This window comes from Myxine glutinosa, chromosome 13 (assembly GCF_964187855.1).
Source record: "Myxine glutinosa chromosome 13, kmMyxGlut1.1, whole genome shotgun sequence".
Taxonomy (NCBI): Eukaryota; Metazoa; Chordata; class Myxini; order Myxiniformes; family Myxinidae; genus Myxine; species Myxine glutinosa.
In genome coordinates, this window is record NC_136273.1 from 8,103,183 (window position 1) to 8,119,462 (window position 16,280).

At 55.1% G+C, this 16,280-nt stretch overlaps 2 long non-coding RNA genes across 2 annotated transcripts; one reads left to right on the plus strand and one right to left on the minus strand.

Moving 5' to 3' along the window:
• Nucleotides 1–839: 839 nt before the first annotated feature.
• LOC144888702 (uncharacterized) lies at nucleotides 840–1,885 on the plus strand. The gene is made up of 2 exons (XR_013621247.1): nucleotides 840–1,014; nucleotides 1,728–1,885. It is a non-coding gene; the product is annotated as an uncharacterized LOC144888702 (long non-coding RNA).
• Nucleotides 1,886–6,821: 4,936 nt separating this feature from the next.
• On the minus strand, nucleotides 6,822–7,083 carry LOC144888730 (uncharacterized). The gene is made up of 2 exons (XR_013621291.1): nucleotides 6,968–7,083; nucleotides 6,822–6,868 (listed from the first exon to the last, which is right to left on the minus strand). It is a non-coding gene; the product is annotated as an uncharacterized LOC144888730 (long non-coding RNA).
• Nucleotides 7,084–16,280: the final 9,197 nt, after the last annotated feature.

The following is a 16,280-nucleotide window of genomic DNA, read 5'->3' on the forward strand; positions in this document are numbered from 1 at the left end:
ATTTCGTTCGAATCCGTCCGTAACTTTTTGAGATATTTTGTTCACAAACAGACAAGCAAACAGACAGGGGTGAAAACATAACCTCCATCCACCTTCGGTGGCGGAGGTAAACAACATAGTATAAAATGTGTGACACGTCAATAAGATACCTTCGGTGGCGGAGGTAATAATGCTCCCACATACAAGCAAAGTAGTAAACAGTTTCTAAGGAAGCCCTTCCTCCCACTGCTAAACAGAAGGTGTTTGAAAAAGCTAAAAAGGCCGTTTGTGTTCTCCAGTGATCAACTATATAATTCAATTGAAACAAAACAAATATTTTAAAGATTGTAGAAAAAATAAAGTTTGGACGTGTACCGCCACTGATTCACCGTCTTTTACAGCACCTTATTTAACATGTTACATTATTTCATTGGTTCTCTGTGCCTGGTGTTTTTGTTATTTTATGATGTCCTTGAAAACAGTAAGTTTCGTGTTTGGAATGATTAAAAAATTTGTTTTCCTGCCGGACAGGTCAACAGAGTAAAAGTGATCTTACTTCTCTCTCCGCATGCACGATCGGGATAAATTTAGAGCCAGAGTACTGATAACCTACAGGTTTGTTTTCCAGTTCAAGTTCCGATTTGTGCTCAGAATATAACATTTGATTGAAATAAACTGATGTTTCAAGACAGGTAGATAGACAGAAGTGAACCAATTGCCTAACCCCGCTTATTGCTTCATGCACGCACAAGGTAGCCTAATTATATACAGTATGTTCAAAAGGTGTTTTGAGTTTGGAAGGATCACAGAACTCAAATAGACGTAGAAGACCTATGCAGGCCGCTGTGTGGCCCCTCCGCCGCAACGCGGCAGCCATTTTAGTTAGCGCAAGGCACCTCCGCTTTCTGCGTACAGATAGGCCTATTGTTAACATGAGCAGTGTGAATGTTCAACAAATATCAGCAATATGCCTTCTTGTGCTGCAATAAACTGTACAAATCGACTTGTGAAAGGTTCTGGGAAAACATTCCACAGGTAAGTAATTTATTTTTCTTAATTATGAAGAGTTTACTCGCCAAACTCTAGTTAAACTTTCACGTTATGCACAGATGTAGTTTTTCGTTTATGTAGTCCCATCTGTTAGTTTGTGTGTGTTTGTGTGTGTGTGTGTGTTTGCGGATTTGTCAGTGCATTTTGACTTGAACCAAAGGCCGTGCCTTTGCTTGAACTTAAGGACTCTAGCTCTTAATCTCTTCTCTCCCAATTTTGTTGAGCCACACACAATTTTGGGCTGTTAGGAGATGCATAAACATGTTCAGTTATCAAGGATCTAGGTTAACATTTGTCGTCTAATTAGACTAATAGGGTTGTATTTTGTAATCGCTTTCTTTATCGTTAGTAATTGTTACTTTGTGGAAAATATTGGTGTGACGCGTGAGTGAGTGCAATCTGTGCCCATTTGCCCTAGTTAATCATAATGTAGGGTGAGAGCCAAGATAACATTACGAGTTTAACTGATAAAAGAAATAAAGCTTGATAAAGTATTTCCCTTGCTGTGTGTACAATGTCGCCAAGCAAAAAATATTGGGGGCTAGAGTATGGTCTAGTGATTGAATTTTCGGACACTGTACCGTATATAGAGTGTAGAAAACATGTGGGGGGCAGGCGCATAGGAAGCAGTTTTGGTTGGGGGGGGGGGGCAAAGACCCAAGGGGGCTCACAAATTTTGTCTTTTCTTTTGAATATAGATTTCCCAAGGATGGTTCAACCCTTCAGAAAGAATGGCTCGTAAAGATGAGGAGGGACAAGTGGACACCCAGCAAGTATGCCAGCCTATGCTCGGATCATTTTGATGCTGAGTGCTTTGACCGTACTGGCCTGATAACCAGACTTCGCCAAGGTTCAATTCCAACCATTTTCAGAAGAAGCCCTTGTCTTTATGGTCGTCCCCCTAAATGCTGGTTGGAAGATACCTGTTGTGGAAAACCAATCAGGTCCACACAACTTTAGTCCAATGGTTGGTTTAATTGCATTTAGATCATCACATTATTCCTGTAAAGTAGAAATACACAATAAGTATATGATGCGACATCTCATGGGTCCAGTCATATCATTCAATGCAAGCAAGCTAGATATTCTATACAGGCGTACCGTTAGCGAGGCTACCGATGTAACATGTCACAAGGGAGAAGTCTCGGAGCACCATCGCAGCAGCGGGTCTTATAGTCACGCCCCTAGCGGTGACAGCGGTGACAACGAGCAGCGAGCATCACCCCGGGTTCAGTACGAATACGATTTCACTACATTCTCCCCCTGTCAGAATTATACGGCCGCGTGGCTAAAAGCGAGTGAGCGTCAGCACGACTAGGGTGCGGAGTATCAGTCGACCCAACCGTATCGGGCCGGGCGGCGAATTTCTCTGCCAGCACGCGTCCGAAATTCCCCGGGTACGGCATCATGTATCCCTGTGTCCCCGGCGTCAGAGGCGCCAACAGGGTCGGGTGACGAAGGGGGTAACTCCAAGTCGTCGGGCCCGGGTAGTCCCGAAGAGGGGAGGGTCGGTGGACTGTCGGCGATGGGAGCGTCGGGAGAGGCCATAGTCTCATAGATGGGTTCGATTGGTTCGTCCGATTCCCTACTTAGGTCGTCGACCCCGCAAGGGGCAAGGTGACGAACGGAGACAGTAGTCTCACGGCCATCAGACGTCATCACACGAGCATGCTCAGGATTAGCCTGGAGAATCTGCACTTTGTCCACTAGGGAGTCGTACTTGCTCGCGCGAACCGCCCGTTTAAGGTAGGCCGGCCCGGGCCCAGCGAGCCAACTGGGCAAAGACCGTATACACCCCGAGCTCCTGGGGTGGTGGAAAAGTCGCTCGTGGGGAGTTTGGTTGGTTGCCGTACTCAGGAGAGCCCTGATCGAGTTCAACGCCGCAGGTAGCGACCAAGCCCATTTATCGAGGCCCCGGCCGAGGGTCCGGAGGTGGAGCATGACGGCCCTCCAGATAATCCCGTTGAAGCGTTCGATCTGCCCATTAGCCTGGGGTCTGTACGGCGTGGTGTAACTAGACGCAATGTTATTTTGGAGCAGATAGCTGCGCACCTCCTGAGACAAGAAGACCGCACCCCGGTCGGTATGGACATAGGCCGGGTAACCGAACATTGAGAACAAGTTCTGTAAGCATCGCATCACCGTGGCAGCAGTCATGTCCGCGCACGTATAAGCAAAGGGGAATCGTGAGTACTCATCAACGATAGTGAGCAGATAGCGAGAGCCGCTCGACACCGGCAATGGGCCCTTGAAATCCATCGCCAAGCGTTCCCACGGGCGTGTAGCCTTCACCAGAGTCCCCATGGGAGGGTTATAGAAACGCGGTTTGATTTCCGCGCAGATAGCGCAGTCGCGACAGATACGGCGGATATCGTCAATCGAGTAAGGGAGATTCCCACTCCGCACGAAATGAGCGAAACGCGTTACGCCGGGATGGCCCGCAGTGGCATGCAGCACCCGTAGGCCCTCCAAAGAGGTGATACCAGCACATGTAGCCGGGCGTGATAAGGCATCGGCGGCCTGGTTATCCTTCCCCGGGCGATATTTGATGGTGTAACAGAAGTCGGCAAGTTCGATACGCCAGCGAGTGATTTTCTCGTTCTTAATGCGCTGGGCGTGTAAGGTGTCGTACATGAACGCAACGCTTTGCTGGTCCGTGATGATTTGGAAGGTCCGCCCGAGTAGGTACGGGCGCCATCGCCGAATAGACTCGACGATCGCATACGCTTCCTTTTCAACGGACGAGTGCCTCCGCTCAGCGGTGGTAAGAGTCCGTGAAAAGAAAGCCACGGGACGCCCCCCTTGGGAGAGGGTCGCCGCGATGGCCTGATCCGAGGCGTCACTTTCGAGGACGAACGAGCCGCTCTCGTCGATGGTCGCCACGGCGGCTCGGGCGATGTCGGTCTTAAGGCCTTCAAAGGCCGTCAATGCGGCCGAACTCAGGGGAAAGGTGTCGCAGGCCACAAGGGGGCGAAGTTTCGCGGAGAAACTTTGCACCCATTTGGAGTAATGGGCGAACAGCCCAAGGTCGCGCTTCAGGGACGCCCGATCGCAGGGAGGGGCCATGTCGAGCAAAGGTCGCAGACGCTCCTTATCCGGAGAGACAGAGCCATGGGTCACGGTGTACCCCAGAAGATCTATCGTGCGTAGGGAGTATTGGCACTTATCCTCATTCATAGTTAAGTGATACCGCTGCGCGACCTCAAGGAAGCGCTTCAGATTAGCATCATGGTGCCCTTGGTCATATCCACAAACCGTAAGGTTATCGAGGTAGACGAAAACATCGGTTAAGTGCTCCCGCGCAACGAGGTCATCCATGGCCCTCTGGAAACAAGCGACCCCGTTCGTTACCCCAAAAGGCAATCGCGTAAATTGGTACAACCGCTGCCCCGACTCGAAAGCGGTATAGATACGATCCGCCCTAGAGATAGGGATCTGGTGGTATGCACTACGGAGATCGAGAGTGCTATAGACCGAATACTGGGACACCTGTTGCACTAGCGCGTCCATCCCCGGAAGGGGGTAGGCATCCAGCTATGTAAAGCGGTTAATCGTTTGGGAATAGTCGATTACCATACGTTTGCGATGGGCCTCGCTGCGCACCACCAAGACCTGGGCGCGCCACAGCGACCTACTAGGTTCTATGATGCCGTCTTTCAAGAGCTGAGCCGTTTCGTCCGCAATGAATTGCATGTCCGCGCGAGAGTAGCGTCGTGATTTTACCGCGACAGGGGTGCAGTCGGAGGTTAGATTGGGGAACAGCGAAAGCGGCTGGACGTCCATTTGTGCTAGGGCGCACACCGCTAGCGCGTCGTCCGCCCCCACAACAAGAGTGTCAGGCCCACCAAACTCCATTACCAGACGTCCATGCAGCTTAAGAAAATCGTGTCCTAACAGAATATCAGCACATAATGCGGGTAAAACCATAAGGTGTACATCAGGGAAAACCCGTCCCTTTAGCACGAGTTTCAATCGGCATTCCCCCTTCGTGCTGAGCCAAAGTCCCTGGGAAGCCATGAAGATCCGTCTCGTAGACCGCCAGATCCGCCATCCATGCCTGAGCACAAGTCGCTGGTCGATAAAACTATCCGTAGATCCTGTATCCACCAAGGCCCGAACACAATGGCCCTCAACCATAAGGGGAATAAGGGCTTGAGCCAGGCCAGACGAGGCTGCTGGGAGCGGGACTGCGCCCCCCGAATGGGTCGGACCAGCCTCGCGGGTGGATCCTACACCAGCAGCAGTTTTGCGGTCGTGGCCGGAGTCTGCGTTGACCATGGGGAATCCATTATCGTCATCAGAGGGCTTTCCCCAGCATTCCGGTGTTTCGCGATTCAAAATCCGACAATTCTGACGAGAAAAGGCCTCCGTAGTATTTGACATCGCCTTTTGACACTTCTGGCAGAAAAAGGCTTCCGTAGTATCCGAAATCGCCTTTTGACATTTTTGGCCGCTTTGGCAAAAGGCTTCCGTAGTATCCGAAATCGCCTTTTGACATTTTTGGCCGCTTTGACAAAAGGCTTCCGTAGTATTCGAAATCGCCTTTTGACATTTTTGGTCGCTTTGACGAAAGGCCTCCGTAGTATTTGAAAGCTGCCTTAACTCTTTTGTCGAGGCGGGGGCCGCTGTTAGCTCGTGGACGACTCGAGGAGTACGAGGGGCTTGGCAAAGTTTCAAAGCCCCTTGCGTGGCCCGGAGTTTGGCCAAGGACACGGCCTTTGCGCCCGATGGAGAAGGAGACGGTGGTGGCTGTCCGGTGACGCCCGCCAAGGACGTCTGAGCGGCCAGGGGGCCACAGAGAGGGGCCCTCCCCTTCGAAGTCGGGTAAGGCGCCGAGTGTCGGGCTTGGCTTGCGGGCTCCGCTATTAGCCCATTCAAGGTCGCTGCGCCCGCGCGGCTGCGCAAGTCAATGTGCCGCGAGCCGCGTGCCGTTTTCCTGCACACTTTTGCGTAATGTCCCTTTAGCGAGCACAAATGGCATATAGCGTCACGTGCCGGACACACGACTCGAGCATGACGAGGCCCTCCACAGAAAAAGCATGCGGCCCCGCGCAAGGCCTTGGGTCTGCTGGTCATAACGGCAGCCGTTAGGGCTGGGTCATCCTCCGGAGCATCCCAGAGTTCAGCGAGCGGATCCGCGTCCTCGGCGGTGGCACTCTCCGGCCGGGCGTGTAGTGTGGTGCCCGCCAAAAGGCGCGTGCGGTCGTAGGTGTGCGATTGCATCCGCGCTTTGGTGTACACTGTCGCTTGCTCGAGTGCCGTAGCAAAGGTCAGGTCGGTCTTCTCCAAGAGTTTGAGCCTTAGTTCCTGGGAGGAGACCCCAGCAATGAAGGCATCTAAAAGACGATCATCCTGAGCCTGCGCGGGAGTCCGTGGCTCCCTGACGCTGTCCAGCAAAAGCTGCCGGAGCTCCTGGGCATAGTGGTCCATTGCTTCGTTGGGTTGCTGACGTCGCGTTTGCAACAAATAGCGTGCGTACACCGGGCTTTTCTCCTTTATGTAAAGCCGTTTAAGCTCGGCGATGGAGAGGTCGTACGTCGCGCATTGAGCGATAGCGTTGTACACCCGGTAGTCGATTTTTGCGTGGAGAGTGGCTAGCTTCGCGGCAGCCGTCGGTGCAGTCTCAGGCTCATCAAAAAGATTCTGCAGTTGTCGGAGCCAGTGCTTCAGCTGCAAGCCTCCATCCGCGGCTTGCGGATCGGCGCTGAAGATGGACACCGTCAGCGTCTTGTTGCCAGCCATGGATCTAAATGCAATTAAGTGTTGTGGAAAACCAATCAGGTCCACACAACTTTAGTCCAATGGTTGGTTTAATTGCATTTAGATCATCACATTATTCCTGTAAAGTAGAAATACACAATAAGTATATGATGCGACATCTCATGGGTCCAGTCATATCATTCAATGCAAGCAAGCTAGATATTCTATACAGGCGTACCGTTAGCGAGGCTACCGATGTAACATGTCACAAGGGAGAAGTCTCGGAGCACCGTCGCAGCAGCGGGTCTTATAGTCACGCCCCTAGCGGTGACAGCGGTGACAACGAGCAGCGAGCATCACCCCGGGTTCAGTACGAATACGATTTCACTACAATACCCGTTGGGTATTTCTTAATAAATGGCATGACTGGGCAAGAGAGAGCGAATTTGGGGGGGAGGGAGGGGGAGGAAGGGAAGATGTAAAAACATGACCAGAAGGGGAAGATAGTAGAGTGAGAGAAGGGAACAGGAATGAGGGGGAGGAGGGGGGGGGGGGTAGTGGAGAGCAAAAAAAGTCAAGTTCTGTGATGGAGAAACTATCATACTGAGAATTGGCATGAGAAGGGAGTGGAAAGGGGGAGAGAGAGAGAGAGGGGGGGGGGGGGTTGTGTGTTTGTTTTTAGAGCTGTAGAGACAATTATGTTGAGAACTGGAAAATAATAGAGGAAGAGAGGAGCAGGAAAGAGAAGGAGGGAGAGAGTGGTAAAAAGTACATGAGAAAGGAGCAATAGGCAGAAAGAGAAAGAGAGGGAGAGGGGGTACAAGAACCAGCAAATAGTAAGGAGTGAGAGATTAGCAGCTAGATATGAAATGGAAAACTACCGGGGAATTCGGATAAACTATGTCAAGATGCCAGGAAAATGCTTCGACAGAGATTTAAATTATGAATAGAATTCATAAAATAGTGTTTAAAAGCAACACAACACCGTCCAATATAAAAATTCACGTCCACTCATCCACTTCCACTAGGCCTAGCTAGTGCACACGTTCGCCTATTCAGTTCTTGCGCTAACTAAAATGGCGGCGTGAGCGCGCGAGCGGGGCCACCGCTGTGTGTGTGTCGTGAACGGGCATAGTTCTTCTACGTCTATTTGAGTTCTGTGGGAAGGATACAGCAATACATTTCCAGGGTCTGTAATGTAAGGGAATGGGGGGGGGGGGGTAGGGGGAATAGGGGAGCTTGTCAGATATTCCGCAATTTTTCCTTGGAATAAACGTCAATGATGGCAAAGAAAAACATTATAAATACATATTCAAAATCAAATCCCGTTATTAAAAAGATGGTACTGAAGGAACTGCGCTCCAACGCGAGTCGAAAGAATTGACGCGACCAAAGACGGAATTCGTCCGAGTTGCTTTATTGAAACAAAACAGCTCAGGTATTCTGACAAAAGCCCGTTTATCGGGCAGCAATATATATACACATTTATGTCGGGAAGTTTGCCCGGCAAAAGCTATACCGGGCATGCCCGGGTGTCAAGGGCGAGCCTTGGAAAGGCGAGTCTGGACCTGCCCGGGCGTGTTTGGCTGCGGCCTGGCAAGTCGAGGCTGGGCGTGCCCGGGCGCTCTGGACGAGCACTGGAAAGGTGAGAGCGGGCATGCCCGGACGCTCTGGGCGAGCCCTGGAAAGGCGATAGCGGGCATGCCCGGACGCTCTGGGCGAGCCCTGGAAAGGCGATAGCGGGCATGCCCGGACGCTCTGGGCGAGCCCTGAAAAGGCGATAGCGGGCATGCCCGGACGCTCTGGGCGAGCCCTGGAAAGGCGAGAGCGGGCATGCCCGGGAAAGACGAGACCGGGCGTGCCCGGGAGGTTCGGGCGTGCCCGGGAACAGTGAGTCCGGGCATGCCCGGGAGAGGCACGTCTGGCCGTGTTCTGGCTGGTGCAAGGCGATTGTGTGCATCCAGCGGTAACCGCTACACACGCCCCTCCAGAATCGACCTGCACCGGCAGGGTCAATTTAAGGGGGGTCTGGATGACCCGGCCGAAGCGACCCCTGGAGGGTCGTGGGGAGGGGTCCGACGTGGTGGTGGGTGGTCGAGCGGGGGGAACTGTGGATGGGGGGCGGCCTCGCCATGGAGGAAGGGCCAACCTTGGTAGTCGGTCGACGTCCATGTGCACCGGTTTGAGGCGGTCCACAGAAATCCGGTCCGGCCGGCCGCCGAAGTCGACGATGAAAGACTTGTCGCCCTGTCGCAGGACCCGGAAGGGCCCGTCGTACGGCGGCCGGAGTGGCCCCCGGTGCGCGTCATGACGCACAAAGACGTACTCCGCTGTGCGAAGCGCCGGGGGGACGTAGGACTGGGGGCCACCGTGGCGGGACGTCGGCACGGGGGCAAATCGTCGGGCGGCCTCCTGGAGGTCCGAGCGCTGGCGAGCGGCGGACCAGGCACTGGTAGCGTCGGGCACGAATTCGCCTGGGACATGGAGCGGCTGGCCGTAGACGAGCTCGGCGGCGGACGCCTGGAGGTCTTCCTTGGGGGCCGTGCGAAGGCCCAAAAGGACCCACGGCAGCCGGTCGGCCCAACCGTCGTCCTGAAGGCCGGCCATGAGTGCGGCCTTCATGGAGCGGTGAAACCGCTCGCACAACCCGTTGGCTTGGGGGTGGTAGGCCGTGGTGCGGTGCAGCGTGACCCCCAACGAACGGGCGACCACGTCCCAAAGCTCAGACGTGAACTGTGGGCCGCGATCGGACGAGACGTCCGCTGGTGCGCCGAAGCGCGCGACCCAGGTGGCGATGAACGCCTGCGCCACGTCGGCGGTGGTGGTGGAGGCGAGGGGCACGGCCTCCGGCCACCTGGTGGTCCTGTCCACCATGGTGAGCAGGTGGGTGAACCCCCGCGAGGGGGGCAGGGGACCCACCAGGTCCACGTGGACGTGGTCGAAACGCCGTTCAGGCACGGCGAAAGGTGCCAGCGGGGCCTGGGTGTGGCGGTGGACCTTGACCCGCTGGCAGGCCGTGCAGGCGTTGGCCCAGTCGCGGATGTTTCGTCGAAGGCCGTGCCAGACGAAACGCGCCGACACCAGCTTCTGAGAAGCTTTCCGGCCCGGGTGAGAAAGGCCGTGGATGGAGGCGAAGATGCGGCGCTGCCAGGAAACGGGCACGATGGGGCGAGGCTGGCCCTGGGAGACGTCGCAGAGCAGGACGGTGCCCGCGAAGGGAATGTCGGCCAGGCGGAGGCCCGTGTCCGCCGCACGGAGTGCCTGCACCGAGGCGTCGGTGGTCTGGTCGGCCGCCATGAGCGCGAAGTCCACACCGAGGTGGACCGCGTTCGCGCTGGCCCGAGAAAGACAGTCGGCCACGGCGTTGTCTTTGCCGGCGACGTGCCGGATGTCCGTGGTGAACTCCGACACGGCGGAGAGGTGGCGCTGCTGGCGGGCCGACCACGGCTCCGTGACCTTAGCCATTGCGTAGACCAACGGCTTGTGGTCGACGAAAGCCGTGAACGGGCGGCCCTCCAGGAGGTGTCGGAAATGGCGAACGGCCAGGAATAGCCCGAGCAGCTCGCGGTCGAACGTGCTGTAGTTTAACTTGTTCGGCCGGAGTTGCCGGCTGAAAAAAGCGAGTGGCTGCCAAACCCCGTCCACCCATTGCTCATGGACGGCGCCCACCGCGTAGTTGGAGGCGTCCGTAGTGAGGGCGATGGGCGCGTTGAGCACCGGGTGAGCCAGCAGCGTTGCGTCGGCGAGGGCCCGTTTGGCGCTGGCGAAGGCCGCGTCCATGGCCGCGGACCAAACAATGTCATGCTTGGCCGGGTTGCCCCGGAGGGCCTCGTAAAGGGGCCGCATGAGCTGAGCAGCGCGGGGCACGAATCGGTGATAAAAATTCACCATGCCGAGGAACTCTTGGAGGGCCTTGATGGAACGGGGACGCGGGAACGTGGTGATGGCCTCGACCTTGGTCGGCAGCGGCACGGCCCCGGTCTTGGTGATGCGGTGGCCCAAAAAGTCAACGGTCGTCGCGCCGAAGTGGCATTTGACCGGGTTGACAATTAAGCCGTGCTCGCTGAGGCGACCGAACAGTGTTCGTAGGTGAAGGAGGTGCTCGGCGCGGGATGTGCTGGCGACGAGGATATCGTCCAGATAGACGAAAAGAAACGGCAGGTCACGCAGCACGCCGTCCATCAAGCGCTGGAACGCCTGGGCCGCGTTCTTGAGGGCAAACGGCATCCGCAAAAATTCGAACAGGCCGAACGGCGTGATGACGGCCGTCTTCGGGACGTCGGCCACCCGGACAGGTACCTGGTGGTAGCCCCGTATCAGGTCAATTTTCGAAAAGATGACCCGTCCCGCCAAACGGGCGGAAAAGTCCTGAATATGCGGGATCGGGTACCTGTCAGGGGTGGTAGCGTCGTTGAGATGGCGGTAGTCGCCACACGGGCGCCATCCACCCCCCGGCTTCGGCACGATGTGCAGTGGCGAGGCCCACGCGCTATCGGAGCGCCTCACGATGCCGAGGTGCTCCAACGTGTCGAACTCGGCCTTCGCCACGGCGAGCTTGGCCGGGTCGAGGCGGCGGGCCCTGGCGTAGACCGGCGGGCCCATAGTGGGTATGTGGTGCTCGATCCCGTGCCGCACCGCGACGGCCGAAAACGTCGGCCGCATGAGGGCCGGGAATTCCGCGAGCAGGCGAGCGAACTCGTTCGCTGCCGGGAGGGCGCACGCCAGTTCGGTCGGCGCGGAGCTGCTCATTGTGCACGCCAGGGAGCTGAAGGTCTCGGCGTGGACAAGGCGACGTCGTTTGACGTCGACCAGCAGCCCGTGTGCGCAGAGGAAGTCGGCGCCCAGCAAAGCCACGGGGACGCTGGCGGTAACAAAAGTCCATTGAAAACGCTGGCTGCCAAAGCAGAGGGTGACGACGCGTGGGCCGAAAGTGCGTATGGCCGAGCCATTAGCAGCGACCAAAGAGGGGCCGCAAACGGCGTCCCGCCTGGCCTGCTCGGAGGCGGGTATGACGCTCAGTTGGGCGCCGGTGTCACACAGGAAACGCCGCCCAGACGCTTTGTCCCGAACAAACAGCAAGTTGCCCGAGTGGCCGGCGCTCATGGCTGGGAATGAACGCCGGCCCGGCCGTTTCCCGACCTGCCGAAAGTGCACGGGGGCCGGCACGTCCGAGCCTTGTGTCCGAACCTGGCATGGTAATAACACCACGCCCGGTCAGGTGGAGGCCCCGGCCGTCGTGTCGGAAGCGGGCGGTGCGGCGTGGCGGCCGCCAGTTGCACCGGCAGTTCGGCCTCCAACCGCGCAGGGCGCTCGGGCGTCGTGGGCATCGCCTCGGACGGCGGCGGGCTCCAGGTAACCGTGCCGATGTGCTGGCCCGCCGAGGAGATCTTATCGGCTTCCCTGGCGAGGGCGCGGGAATCCGTGATCAACGTGCCAGCCAGGGCGAGGCGTACCGGGTGAGGCAGCTGGCGAAGGAACAGCTCGCGGAACAGAAAATCCGGAAAGTGCTCACCGAGCAACGAGAGCATATAGTCCATGCGCTCTGACGGGCGCGTGTCGCCGAGCTCGGGCAGAGCGAGCAGGCGCCGTGCGCGTGCTGCCGGTGAGAGGGCGAAAGCGTCGAGGAGGAGTGTCTTCAGCGCGTCGTATTTGTCAGCAGCCGGCGGGTGCTCGAGGAGGCTCAAGGCGCGGGCCGCGGTGGCGGAACCGAGCGCCGCCACAACATGGTGGAAGCGGGTGTCGTCCGCGGTGATGCCTTGCAGGGCGAACTGAGAGTCCGCCTGAGCGAACCAAACAGCCACGTGAGCCTCCAAGAAGGTAGGCAGTTTAAGCGTCACTGCCGTATCCATGTCGGTAGGTCACCAATGAAGGAACTGCGCTCCAACGCGAGTCGAAAGAATTGACGCGACCAAAGACGGAATTCGTCCGAGTTGCTTTATTGAAACAAAACAGCTCAGGTATTCTGACAAGCCCGTTTATCGGGCAGCAATATATATACACATTTATGTCGGGAAGTTTGCCCGGCAAAAGCTATACCGGGCATGCCCGGGTGTCAAGGGCGAGCCTTGGAAAGGCGAGTCTGGACCTGCCCGGGCGTGTTTGGCTGTGGCCTGGCAAGTCGAGGCTGGGCGTGCCCGGGCGCTCTGGGCGAGCCCTGGAAAGGTGATAGCGGGCATGCCCGGACGCTCTGGGCGAGCCCTGGAAAGGCGATAGCGGGCATGCCGGACGCTCTGGGCGAGCCCTGAAAAGGCGATAGCGGGCATGCCCGGACGCTCTGGGCGAGCCCTGGAAAGGCGATAGCGGGCATGCCCGGGAAAGACGAGACCGGGCGTGCCCGGGAGGTTCGGGCGTGCCCGGGAACAGTGAGTCCGGGCATGCCCGGGAGAGGCGCGTCTGGCCATGTTCTGGCCGGTGCAAGGCGATTGTGTGCATCCAGCGGTAACCGCTACAGTACCAAGCTCATTTTAAAATAAACTCCACCAAAGGCAGACCCAAGCCTGTTTGAAAATGGAGAGGAGGGTTGGGCGTTGAGTTAGAACCCAACCCTATAAAGAACACCCAATAACGCTACTGAAACACCAAAAGGAAGTAGCCGTTCTGGGACCCCACGGCATGGGACGGACAGCATAACATCTGATGATGAACTTATGATGGGACTGGGTCAAAGCCTAAAGGAAGTCCGGCCTTGATTATCTCGATCTTCATTGCCAAAACAACGACCAGAGTTGCACATGGAATGTCAGAATGCTCTATCAACGTGGGAAGATGGCCCAGGTGCTGAGAGAGATGAGGATATACCACCTGGACACCAAAACAACTACCAGAGTTGGCACATGGAATGTCAGAACGCTCTATCAATGTGGGAAGATGGCCCAGGTGCTGAGAGAGATGAGGATATACCACCTGGACACCAAAACAACTACCAGAGTTGGCACATGGAATGTCAGAACGCTCTATGAATGTGGGAAGATGGCCCAGGTGCTGAGAGATGAGGATATACCACCTGGACACCAAAACAACCTCCAGAGTTGGCACATGCAATATCAGAACGCTCTATCAATGTGGGAAGATGGCCCAGGTGCTGAGAGAGATGAGGATATACCACCTGGACACCAAAACAATCTCCAGAGTTGGCACATGCAATATCAGAACGCTCTATCAATGTGGGAAGATGGCCCAGGTGCTGAGAGAGATGAGGATATACCACCTGGACACCAAAACAACCTCCAGAGTTGGCACATGCAATATCAGAACACTCTATCAATGTGGGAAGATGGCCCAGGTGCTGAGAGAGATGAGGATATACCACTTGGACACCAAAACAACCTCCAGATTTGGCACATGGAATGTCAGAATGCTCTATGAATGTGGGAAGATGGCCCAGGTGCTGAGAGAGATGAGGATATACCACCTGGACACCAAAACAACCTCCAGAGTTGGCACATGCAACATCAGAACGCTCTATCAATGTGGGAAGATGGCCCAGGTGCTGAGAGAGATGAGGATATACCACCTGGACACCAAAACAACCTCCAGATTTGGCACATGGAATGTCAGAATGCTCTATGAATGTGGGAAGATAGCCCAGGTGCTGAGAGAGATGAGGATATACCACCTGGACACCAAAACAACTACCAGAGTTGGCACATGGAATATCAGAATGCTCTATGAATGTGGGAAGATGGCCCAGGTGCTGAGAGACATGAGGATATACCACCTGGACACCAAAACAACCTCCAAAGTTGGCACATGGAATGTCAGAATGCTCTATGAATGTGGGAAGATGGCCCAGGTGCTGAGAGAGATGAGGATATACCACCTGGACACCAAAACAACCTCCAGAGTTGGCACATGGAATGTCAGAATGCTCTATGAATGTGGGAAGATGGCCCAGGTGCTGAGAGAGATGAGGATATACCACCTGGACACCAAAACAACCTCCAGAGTTGGCACATGGAATGTCAGAATGCTCTATGAATGTGGGAAGATGGCCCAGGTGCTGAGAGAGATGAGGATATACCACCTGGACACCAAAACAACCTCCAGAGTTGGCACATGCAACATCAGAACGCTCTATCAATGTGGGAAGATGGCCCAGGTGCTGAGAGAGATGAGGATATACCACCTGGACACCAAAACAACCTCCAGATTTGGCACATGGAATGTCAGAATGCTCTATGAATGTGGGAAGATGGCCCAGGTGCTGAGAGAGATGAGGATATACCACCTGGACACCAAAACAACTACCAGAGTTGGCACATGGAATATCAGAATGCTCTATGAATGTGGGAAGATGGCCCAGGTGCTGAGAGACATGAGGATATACCACCTGGACACCAAAACAACCTCCAGAGTTGGCACATGGAATGTCAGAATGCTCTATGAATGTGGGAAGATGGCCCAGGTGCTGAGAGAGATGAGGATATACCACCTGGACACCAAAACAACCTCCAGAGTTGGCACATGGAATGTCAGAATGCTCTATGAATGTGGGAAGATGGCCCAGGTGCTGAGAGAGATGAGGATATACCACCTGGACACCAAAACAACCTCCAGAGTTGGCACATGGAATGTCAGAATGCTCTATGAATGTGGGAAGATGGCCCAGGTGCTGAAAGAGATGAGGATATACCACCTGGACATACTTGGCATCAGTGCGATGCAGTTGACAGTCCGAGGCCGTATCAGCAGTGAAGATGCAACATTTTGTACTCAGGGTTGGAAGATCATCACAACTATGGAGTGCGGTTATTGCTCAGCAAGTACGCCTCACAACCACTAGTCAATGGCGGCAATATCACTGCTAGATTCCACACGAGGCATGCAATTGTCACCATCATGCAAGTCTCTGCACCCAAGGAGACAGCAATAGAGGAAGAGAAGGACCAATGATATGAACGACTGCAGGATACAATGGATGAGATTCCCATCTAAGAGATCAAACTGCTCATTGGTGACATGAACGCACATCCCAGTGGTAGTCGACGAGGTCTGTACAGCACCATTGGGCCACATGGGTCAGCCAGAGTCCTCAAGGACAAAGGTGAAAGATTGAATGATTATTGGCCTTGTGTAGCACTAATGGTCTCACCATCAGCAACACGTTTTCAACCACAAGAACATTCCCAAGAGGACATGGAGGTTACCAGATGGCAACACCTTCAATTAAATTGACTATGTGCACATCAACAATAGATGGCGGACATCGTTGCAAGATGTCCCGGGTATGCAGAAGTGCTGATGTAGGATCTGACCACCACCTTGTGATTGCTAGGATTCACCTGAAATTGAATAAGACAACGATTTTGACTCAATGTATGTCTGTATGCCATGGAGAAACTGACGGATCAAGGCACAGCATCAAGTTTCCTACTGCCCTTTCCATCCGGTTTGAAGCCCTGCAAGGTGCAGGTGACTTTGAAGCACAGTGGAGAATCTTCAGGGATGTGCCTAACTCGGCATCAGTGAGACATCACCTGTGGGAGAAGAAGAGGAACCCATAAAGAGTGTTGGATCAGTGGCCCAATGTGGAAGCTGATTTACGAAAGGAA